Below are 9,844 nucleotides of genomic sequence, written 5' to 3'. Positions count from 1 at the left end.
TTAAAGAATTTGTTGAGGTTGGGGTCTGAATGTATATATGAAAGGGCAAACTCTAGAATTGATCAGGTGACATAGAGGGCTACGGGGGTGAAGATGATGGAGTAAGAGTCAAATTTAAAGCTTATGTTAATATCAATGCTTTCTAGGTTAATTCAGTTTCAGTTGGTTGTAATGGACTCTAGGCCTTGATCTAGAAAAATGAATAGGGGAATAAGACTGATGAAGAAGGAGGTTTTTACAGCTGTTTTAACATAGGTTGAGGATCAGGTGTGGTTGAGGGGTGTTTTGGTAGGGAGAATGGATGAAATTAAAGGATATAGGAGGATTAGGAAGATGAATAAAAATGATGTGTTGAAGATTAATGAGTTCATAGCTTTAGCTTGGAGTTGCACCCAGAGTTTTTGGTTCCTAAGACCAATAGATAACTATCATCTTTCTAAAGCTTCAATAAAACCATGGATTTGAACCATGGGTGGGGGAAATTAGCAGTTTCCCTTGTTCCAGACCTTTCTTGGGTAATTAAAAAGAGTTTAACTTTTATTTTTAGAACCACAATCTAATGTTTTTATTAAACTATAATTACAGGATGTTCAACCTAGAATTAGTTCTGGTTTGGACATAAGGAGGAGTGTTGGGATTAGATGAAGATATATTAACAGATGTTCTCACGTGTGGGAGGGGTTTATAAAGGTAATATGAGGGGGGAGAAGGTCTCGTTGTGTTATAATAAATATATATATAGGGAGTAGGAAGCGATTAGTAGGACTCCAGACCCAGTAATGATAATAGTTCATTGAGATCATTCAAAAAAGGAGGAGATAACAAGGAGTTCCCCTATTAGGTTTGGAGAGGGGGGTAGAGCTAGATTTGCCAGATTAGTGAGGAATCATGAAGTTGCTATTGGTGGAAGGATAATTTGTATACCTCGGGTGAGGAGAAGGGTTCGGGTATGTGTTCGTTCGTAGTTGGTATTAGCTAAGCAGAAAAGAGTGGATGAGATAAGGCCATGGACAATTATTAGGGCAGTTGGGCCTGCAAAGCTTCATGTTGTTTGGATGAGGATGGCTGCTGCTACAAGGCCTATGTGACTTACTGATGAGTTGGCGATTAGGGATTTGAGGTCTGTTTGGTGTAGGCAAGTGGAGCTTGTTATAATAATGCCTCAGAGGGCTAGAATTAGAAACGGAAAGGCTATTTCTTTTATTAGGGGGTTGAGAATGGGGATATTATCATGTTATTCCATATCCCCCTAGTTTTAATAGGATTGCAGCTAGAATTATGGAGCTAGCAATGGGAGCCTCTACGTGGGCTTTGGGTAGTCAGAGGTGTGCTCCGTAGAGGGGTATTTTTACTAGAAAGGCAATTAGGCATGCAGCTCATCAGAATTTGTTTGCTCATGAGTTGAGGTTTAGGAGTTGGGGAAATTGAAGGGTTAGTATTGAGAGTGAGCCGAGATCATTTTGTAGGAGGAGGAGGGCTACTAAGAGGGGTAGGGAGCCGACAAGTGTATAGAATAGGAAACAGTCGTTCAGTCTGGTTTCCTCAACGAGTAATAATAATAAGTGTTGGGATGAAAGTTGCTTCAAATATAATATAAAATAGGATTATTTCGGTTGCACAGAAGGTTATGATTAGAAGGAGTTGGAGGGTTATAAGTAGGTTAATGTAAATGCGTTGTCAGGTGTATGGTTCATTGCTAAGGTGATTTTGACTGGCAAGTATTATTAGTGGTAGGAGTCAGCAGGTTAATACAAGTAGTGGGGATGATAGGGGATCAACTCCTAAGTGAAGGTTGGAAAAGTCTCAGCCAATTTCCATGTTTCATTTGAATCAGTATAAACTAGTGCATGCGATGAGAAGGCTGTGGGTGATGGAGGTGGTTCATAGTCATTTTTTAGGGATGAGTCATGAGATTGGGTATAACATAATTGTGGGAATAATGATTTTTAACATTGTAGAAGATTAAGATTTTTTAAAGTATCTGAGCCGTGGGTGCAGGCTGTAGCTACTAGTAGGGCGACCTGAGCTTGCCTCACAAGCTGAAAATGGTAGTAGAATTATAGGCATAAGAGAACAGGTAGGGGAAGTTATTGTTATTGATCAAAGAGAAATAGCGATGAATAAGGATAGTATTATACCTTCAAGACAAATAAGGGATGATAAAAGATGGGAGCGGTTTAGGGCTAAGCCTATGAGGCTTAGGACAAAGGTAGAGGAGACGGTGAAGTGAATAGGAGACATAAGATACTTATGCACTTTCACCATAATTAATCGAGCCGAAATCAATAGTCTTACTTTTGGAGTAAGTATCTATTCTGCTCATTCTAAACCCCCTTGAAGTCACTTGTAAACTAGGCCTAAAGTGAGGAGTAGTAAAATAGTTGTTGCTCATAAAGAAGTGATGAGGGGAGAATTAAGTTGATCTCCTCAGGGTAATGGCAGAAGGAGGGCAATTTCTAGATAAAATAGGAGAAAGAGGACAGCAACTAGGAAAAAGCGGAGTGAAAAGGGTCTTAATGGGTCGAAACCACACTCGTATGGAGATATTTTTTCATTGTCAGGGTTAAGAGTGGGTAGTCAGAAGGCTAAATGTTGCTAAGATTAGGGAAATGAGGGCTGTAAGGGCGACAATAAATGTGATGAGGTTTGTTACTTTTCCTTGGGTTTTAACCAAGATTAAGTGATTGGAAGTCATTTGTACTAGTCTTAATACTAGAAAAGTAATTGTTATGAACCTCATCAGTAGATTGAAACGTAAAGAAACAATCAAACTACGTCGATGAAATGTCAGTATCATGCGGCGGCTTCAAAGCCAAAATGGTGTTGGGATGTAAAGTGATATTGGATCTGTCGTAGGAGACAGACTAATAGGAATGAAGAACCAATAATTACGTGGAGACCATGGAAACCTGTGGCAACGAAGAAGATGGTTCCGTAAATACCGTCAGCAATAGTGAAGGGGGCTTCGTAGTATTCTATAGCTTGGAGTGCCGTGAAATAAAGTCCTAAAATGATTGTGAGGGCGAGGGCTTGGGTAGCTTCTTTTCGGTTTCCTTCTATGATGCTATGATGGGCTCAGGTGACTGTTACTCCAGAGGCTAAGAGAACTGCGGGGTTAAGAAGGGGAACTTCGAAGGGGTCCAGTGGATGGATGCCTGTAGGTGGTCAGCAGCCACCTAGTACAGGGGTTGGGGCAAGACTTGAGTGGTAAAAGGCTCAGAAGAATCCAATAAAAAAGAAAACTTCTGAAGTAATAAATAGGATTATTCTGTATTGTAAAACTTTTTGAACAGACTGGGTGTGGTGGCCTTCGAAAGTTCCTTCTCGAATAACGTCTCATCATCATTGGATTATAGTTAGGATGAGGAGTAGAAGACCTAGATAGAGCAAGGGTAGGGTGTGAAAGTGGAATCAGAGGGCAAGGCCTGAGGTTATAAGGAGGGCTGCTACTGCTCCTGTAAGGGGTCATGGACTTGGGTCAACTATGTGATATGGGGGTGCTTGGTGGGCCATTAAACGTTTTCTTGTAGGTATAAACTTAGGAGGAGAATGAAAACGTAAGCTTGAATTATTGCCACGGCAACTTCTAAAATTGTGAGGAGGAATAAAATAAGTGAAGTGAGAAGAGCAATTGAGGGTATAATAGAGATTAGGATGAAAGTTGCAGTTGCAATTAGTTGTATTAGGAGATGACCTGCTGTAAGGTTGGCTGTTTACTGGACCCCTAGGGCCAAGGGTCGAATAAATAAACTAACAGCTTTGATGATAATGAGAATGGGAACTAAAAGAGTGGGTGTTCCTTCTGTTAGGAAGTGGCCTAGGGCCACTGTTGGTTGGTTGAGCATGCCAATTAAGACTGTAGTTAGTCAAAGGGGGATGGCAAATGCTATGTTTAGTGAGAGTTGGGTTGTTGGGGTGAAAGTATATGGAAGCAGTCCTAAGAGGTTGATGGTAATTAGGAATAGTATAAGTGCTGTAAGGATTGAGGCTCATTTATGTCCTCCAAAATTTAATGGTTATATAAGTTGATAGGTGAAGCGGTTGATAAATCAGGTTTGTAAAGTAAGTAAGCGGTTGTTTAATCATCGTTTAGTTGGTGTGGGGAAAATAAGTCAAGGAGTTATAATTGCTAAGGCGATGAGACAAATCCCTAATACTGATGGGCTTAAGAATTGGTCGAAAAAGTTTAGGCTCATGGTCAGTTGGTTGAGATTTTTGGGTACTTTTTGTGGTTGGGCTTTTGTTGAACAGGTAAGATACTACTTTGCCTGGTATAATAGTTAGGAAAAATACTCATGCAAATAGGAAGATTAAGAATCAAGGGCTTGGATTGAGTTGAGGCATATCAATAAGGGTGGCTGGGAGTACCCAATTTTTAGCTTAAAAGGCTAATGCTAGGCCCAGTTTAGCTTCTTAATGAAAGTTCTTCAAGTATTATTGAGGATCAGTTCTCGAAGTGTTCTAATGGAACTGCTTCAACTACAATGGGTATAAAGCTATGGTTGGCTCCACAGATTTCGGAACATTGACCATAGAAGACTCCTGGGTGAGAGATAATAAAGGCTGTTTGGTTTAGATGTCCTTGTACTGCATCAATTTTCACTCCTAGCACCGGGACTGTTCATGCATGGTGGACATCTTCTGCAGTTACTAAGACTCGAATTGGGGATTGTATAGAGACTACCATACGATGGTCTGTTTCTAAGAGGCAGAATTGTCCGGGCGAGAGATTTTCTGTTTGAATTATATATGAGTCAAATTCTAGGTTTTGATAGTCTGCATATTTGTAGCTTCAATATCATTGATGATCGAGGGCTTTAATTGTAATGTGGGGGTCATTAATTTCATCTATTAAGTAAAGAATACGTAGAGATGGTAGAGCGATTAAAATTAGAATAATTGCTGGAACAATGGTTCAGACGATTTTAAATTCTTGGGGGGTCTAGAATATACTTGTTGGTTAATTTGGTTGAAACTGTTGCTACAATGACGTGAAGAACTAATGAACTGATAAGAAACACGGTTATAAGGATATGATTGTGAAAATGGAGTAGTTCTTCCATAACAGGGGAAGCTGCATCTTGAAAGCCTAATTGTGAGGGATGTGCCATGTTTAAGATTCGTGGGATTTAAACCCACAATTTTGCCCTGACAACGTAATGTAATATTATTTTACTAGAATCTCAAGAAAGTGACAGAGTGGTTATGTGGTTGGCTTGAAACCAATTAATGGGGGTTCAATTCCTTCCTTTCATGTTTATTGATTTAATAAGGTCGTTGAAACTGAACAAACGCTGGTTCTTCGTAGGTGTGATAAGGGTGGTGGACATCCATGTAATCACTCTACATTTGTGTGGGGTAGCTCGATATACATGATTTCATGTTTTGATGCAAATGCTTCTCAGAGAATAAACATCATGATAGTTATGATTACTAATGAAATTAAAGAGCCGATTGATGAAATAATGTTTCAGAAGGTATAGGCATCTGGATAGTCTGAATATCGTCATAGTATTCCGGCTAAGCCTAGGAAGTGTTGTGGGAAGAATGTTATATTTACTCCTACAAATATAACTAAGAATTGTGTTTTTGTTCAGGTGGAATGTAGAGTATAGCCTGTGATAAGGGGAATCAATGGACGAAGCCAGCCATAATAGCGAATACTGCTCCTATTGATAGGACATAATGGAAATGAGCTACGACATAGTAGGTGTCGTGTAGAACAATGTCTAGGGATGAGTTAGCTAAGACGATGCCAGTTAAACCTCCAACAGTAAATAGGAAAATAAAACCTAGGGCTCAAAGGAGGGGTGTTTCTCATTTGAAAGAGCCGCCATGAAGGGTGGCTAATCAGCTAAAGACTTTTACTCCGGTTGGGCTAGTGATAATTATAGTTGCTGAGGTGAAATAGGCTCATGTGCCTATGTCTATTCCAACTGTAAATACATGATGAGCTCAAACAATAAAGCCAAGAAGGCCAATTGCCATTATTGCTCAAACCATTCCTATATTACCAAAAGGCTCTTTTTTTCCTGAGTAATAGCCTACAACATGAGAGATCATACCAAAGCCTGGTAGGATAAGAATATAGACTTCTGGATGTGCAAAGAATCAAAAGAGATGTTGATAGAGAATGGGGTCTCCTCCACCTGCTGGGTCGAAGAAGGTTGTGTTAAGATTACGATCTGTGAGAAGTATAGCAATGCCCGCTGCTAGAACTGGGAGTGATAGTAAAAGGAGAACTGTTGCAATAAGAATAGATCAAACAAAGAGAGGTGTTTGGTACTGGGAGATTGCAGGGGGCTCACATTAATAATTGTTGTAATAAAGTTAATGGATGCTAGAATAGAGGCAACACTGGCTAAATGGAGGGAAAAGGTCTACGGAAGCTCTGGCATGTGCAAGATTACCAGCTAATGGAGGGTAGACTGTTCATCCTGTACCAGCTCCGTCCTCTACTCCTGCTGAGGCTAGTAGTAGAAGGAAAGATGGGGGAAGGAGTCAAAAACTTATATTATTTATTCGTGGAAAGGCTATGTCTGGAGCGCCGATTATTAAGGGAACTAGTCAGTTACCAAACCCTCCGATCATGATTGGTATTACTATGAAGAAAATTATTACGAAGGCGTGGGCAGTAACAATTACATTGTAGATTTGGTCATCACCTAATAATGCGCCTGGTTGGCTTAACTCTGTCCGGATTAACAGACTGAGACCAGCACCCACTATCCCTGCCCATGCACCAAAGGTTAAATAAAGGGTGCCAATATCTTTGTGATTAGTAGAGAACAATCAACGATTAACTATTGCCACAGGTAAGATGGCTGTGGCTTAAAGTGGCGGATTGTAGCTCCGTAAAGAGAGGATCAAGTCCTCTTCTTATCAAACATCAGCTCTGTAGAATAAAAATATATGGGATTGCAAATCCCAAGAAGGAGAATAGGCTTCTCCCGGGGCTTCTCCCGCCTCACTGCCATTAAATGGCAGGAGAAGCCTAGATAAAAGTTCGCTGGATTGAACGCTTAGCTGTTAACTAAGATTTTATAGGATGGAGGCCTATTTATCTAGTAAGGCTTTAGCTTAATAAAAGTATCTGAGTTGCATTCAGGAGATGTGAGATAAAATCTTGCAAGTCTTATAGAAATTAAGAGATTTTCACTCTTGTTTAAAGCTTTGAAGGCTTTTGGTTTATTTAAACCTAAATTTCTTATGTGATTAGTGAGAGGATTATGGGGGTGAGTGGAAGGAGGAGTAGGGAGAGGGATGTTATTAAGGTTAAGAGTAGGTTTGGTTGGAAAGTTTTTGTTCGTCATGATGATGAGGAGGTGGTGGGGTTCGGGGATAGGGTGAGGGTAATTGAGTAGCATAGGCGCAGGTAAAAGAATAGGCTAAGTAGTGCTGCTAGGGCTATGATTGTGACTGGGATAAAAAGGTTTTGTTTAGTTATTTCTTGGAGAATAAGTCACTTGGGCATGAAGCCTGTAAGGGGAGGAAGCCCTCCTAGGAAGAGGAGGGTTAGTATTGCTATGATGGTTAGCAGTGGTGATTTAGTTGATGAAATGGCGATTGAGTTAATTTTTGTAGTGTTGTTTATGTTAAAGAGAAGAAATAGGGATGAGGTTATGATGATGTAAATAGTCAGGTTGAGTAGGGTGAGATTGGGGGAGTAGTGTAGGATAATAATTATTCAACCAATGTGGGCAATTGATGAATATGCTAGAATTTTTCGTAGTTGTGTTTGGTTAAGGCCTCCTCAACCACCAATAATGATTGATAAAAGTCCTATAATTATAAGTAATGTTGGGTTGAAGAGGGGATAAAGTTGTAGCAGAATTGCGAATGGCGCAAGTTTTTGTCATGTGGAGAGGATAAGTCCTGTAAGTAAGTCGAGTCCTTGAAGAACTTCTGGTAGTCAAAAGTGTAGGGGTGCTAGTCCAATTTTTAATGCTAAAGCAATAGAGAGGAGTGTGGCAGAGGTTGGGTTAATAATTTCTGTAATATTTCATTGACCTGTGAGTCAAGCATTTATGGTCCCAGCAAATAGAAGGAGAGCAGAGGCGGTGGCTTGTGTGAGAAAGTATTTTGTGGTGGCTTCTGTTGCTCGTGGGTGATGTTGATAGATTATAAGGGGAATAATGGCTATTGTATTGATTTCTAACCCAATTCAAACTAATAGTCAGTGTGAGGCAATAAATGTGACTGTGGTGCCTAATCCTAAGCTAAGGATTGTAATGGAGAGAACTAATGGGTTCATTCATAGAGGAAGGATTTTAACCAACATGTTTGGGGTATGGGCCCAAAAGCTTAAGATTAGCTGACTTTACTTAGGGAATAGTATAATTGGAAGTACTAAGGGTTTTGATCTCTTGGGTACAGGTTCGAGTCCTGTTTTTCTAACGTAAGGAAGAGGAATGGCTTTAACATTCATTATCCACTCTATCAAAGTGGCCCTTTAATTCAGGAACTTTTCCTTTTAGGAGTTTATTGGTGGGAGGCCGGCTGTGGCGATGGGTAGAGTACTGTGTCATAGAATTATGGCTAGTGTTATGGGTAGGAAGCTTTTTCAGACGAGGTGTATAAGTTGATCGTATCGAAATTGTGGGTAAGAGGCTCAAATTCATAGGAATAATAGGGTTAATGCAGTTGCTTTAAGTATAAGGTTGAGGGTAGTAATTTGAGGAAGGTGGGGGTTGTAAGATGTTCCTAGGAATAAGATAACGGAGAGGGTATTTATTAATAGGATATTAGAATATTCAGCTAAGAAGAAGAGGGCAAGTGAGCCCCCTGCATACTCAATGTTGAATCCTGAGACTAGTTCGGATTCGCCTTCTGTGAGGACAAAGGGAGCCCGGTTAGCTTCTGCTAGAGTTGAGATATATCATATTATGGCTAAGGGTCATGCGGGGATAATTAATCAGATGGTTTCTTGGCTTAAGTTGAATGTGTGGAGTGTAAAACCTCCTGTGAAGATAATTAGGGCTAGGAGGAATAGGGCAAGTGTTACTTCATAGGAGATGGTTTGTGCAACTGCACAAAGGGCTCCTATGAGGGCATATTTGGAGTTTGAGGCTCAACCTGAACCTAGGATAGTATAGACTGTTAAGCTTGAAATAGCCAGGATGAAAAGTAGACCTAGATTTAGGTTGAAGATTGAATGTGGAAGGGGTAAGTGTATTCAATAGTGCTAGGGTTAGGGCAATAGTGGGAGTAATTAGGAAGAGGAATTGGGATGATAAGGATGGTTGTACTGGTTCTTTGGTAAATAATTTAAGTCCATCAGCAATGGGCTGTAAAAGCCCATATGGGCCTACTACGTTTGGTCCTTTGCGTAATTGTATATAGCCTAGGATTTTTCGTTCAACTAGAGTAAGAAAGGCTGTGGCTAAGAGGATGGGGATAATGAAGGCTAATGAGTTAATAATGTAGAGGAGAACAAGATCTAGCATTAGTTAAGGAGAGGAGTTGAACCTCTGAATCAAAGAGCTTAGGTCTTTTGCATTTGCCAGGCTCTTTGGCTTATCTTTGGCTTAAGGATGGCAGCCTTTACCTGCTTGACTTGGTTTCAGCAGGTTGGGTTGAAGCGTACCTAGGGCATGGGCTTCATTTTTCCGGTCCTTTCATACTGGGAAGAATGCCGTCATGATTTTATATACTTTCTATTCTCTGATGAATAAACTCCTAGCCTGTCCAATCTCTCTCTTTAACCCAGTCCCTCAACTCCTGGCAACACCCTTGTAAATATTTCATGTCTAGTAACATCTTTGTGATAGAAAGGCAACCAGATCTGAACACAAGACACAAGGAGTGTGATCTTCCTAGCATCCTGTATGTACAACCACTCTAT

General features: G+C 40.3%; 6 pseudogenes; all 6 read right to left on the bottom strand.

Moving 5' to 3' along the window:
* Positions 1–530: 530 nt before the first annotated feature.
* On the bottom strand, positions 531–1,953 carry LOC132397893 (NADH-ubiquinone oxidoreductase chain 4-like; annotated as a pseudogene).
* Positions 1,954–3,512: 1,559 nt separating this feature from the next.
* LOC132384688 (ATP synthase subunit a-like) lies at positions 3,513–4,196 on the bottom strand (annotated as a pseudogene).
* A 209-nt stretch (positions 4,197–4,405) lies between these two features.
* Positions 4,406–5,111, bottom strand: LOC132397198 (cytochrome c oxidase subunit 2-like; annotated as a pseudogene).
* A 154-nt stretch (positions 5,112–5,265) lies between these two features.
* Positions 5,266–6,591, bottom strand: LOC132396670 (cytochrome c oxidase subunit 1-like; annotated as a pseudogene).
* Positions 6,592–7,207: 616 nt separating this feature from the next.
* Positions 7,208–8,281, bottom strand: LOC132384634 (NADH-ubiquinone oxidoreductase chain 2-like; annotated as a pseudogene).
* A 192-nt stretch (positions 8,282–8,473) lies between these two features.
* LOC132384588 (NADH-ubiquinone oxidoreductase chain 1-like) lies at positions 8,474–9,446 on the bottom strand (annotated as a pseudogene).
* Positions 9,447–9,844: the final 398 nt, after the last annotated feature.

Source organism: Hypanus sabinus, chromosome 1, assembly GCF_030144855.1.
Source record: "Hypanus sabinus isolate sHypSab1 chromosome 1, sHypSab1.hap1, whole genome shotgun sequence".
NCBI classification, from domain to species: Eukaryota; Metazoa; Chordata; class Chondrichthyes; order Myliobatiformes; family Dasyatidae; genus Hypanus; species Hypanus sabinus.
Note: the sequence above shows the minus strand (reverse complement) of the source record. Positions and strands in the feature narration are given on the sequence as shown.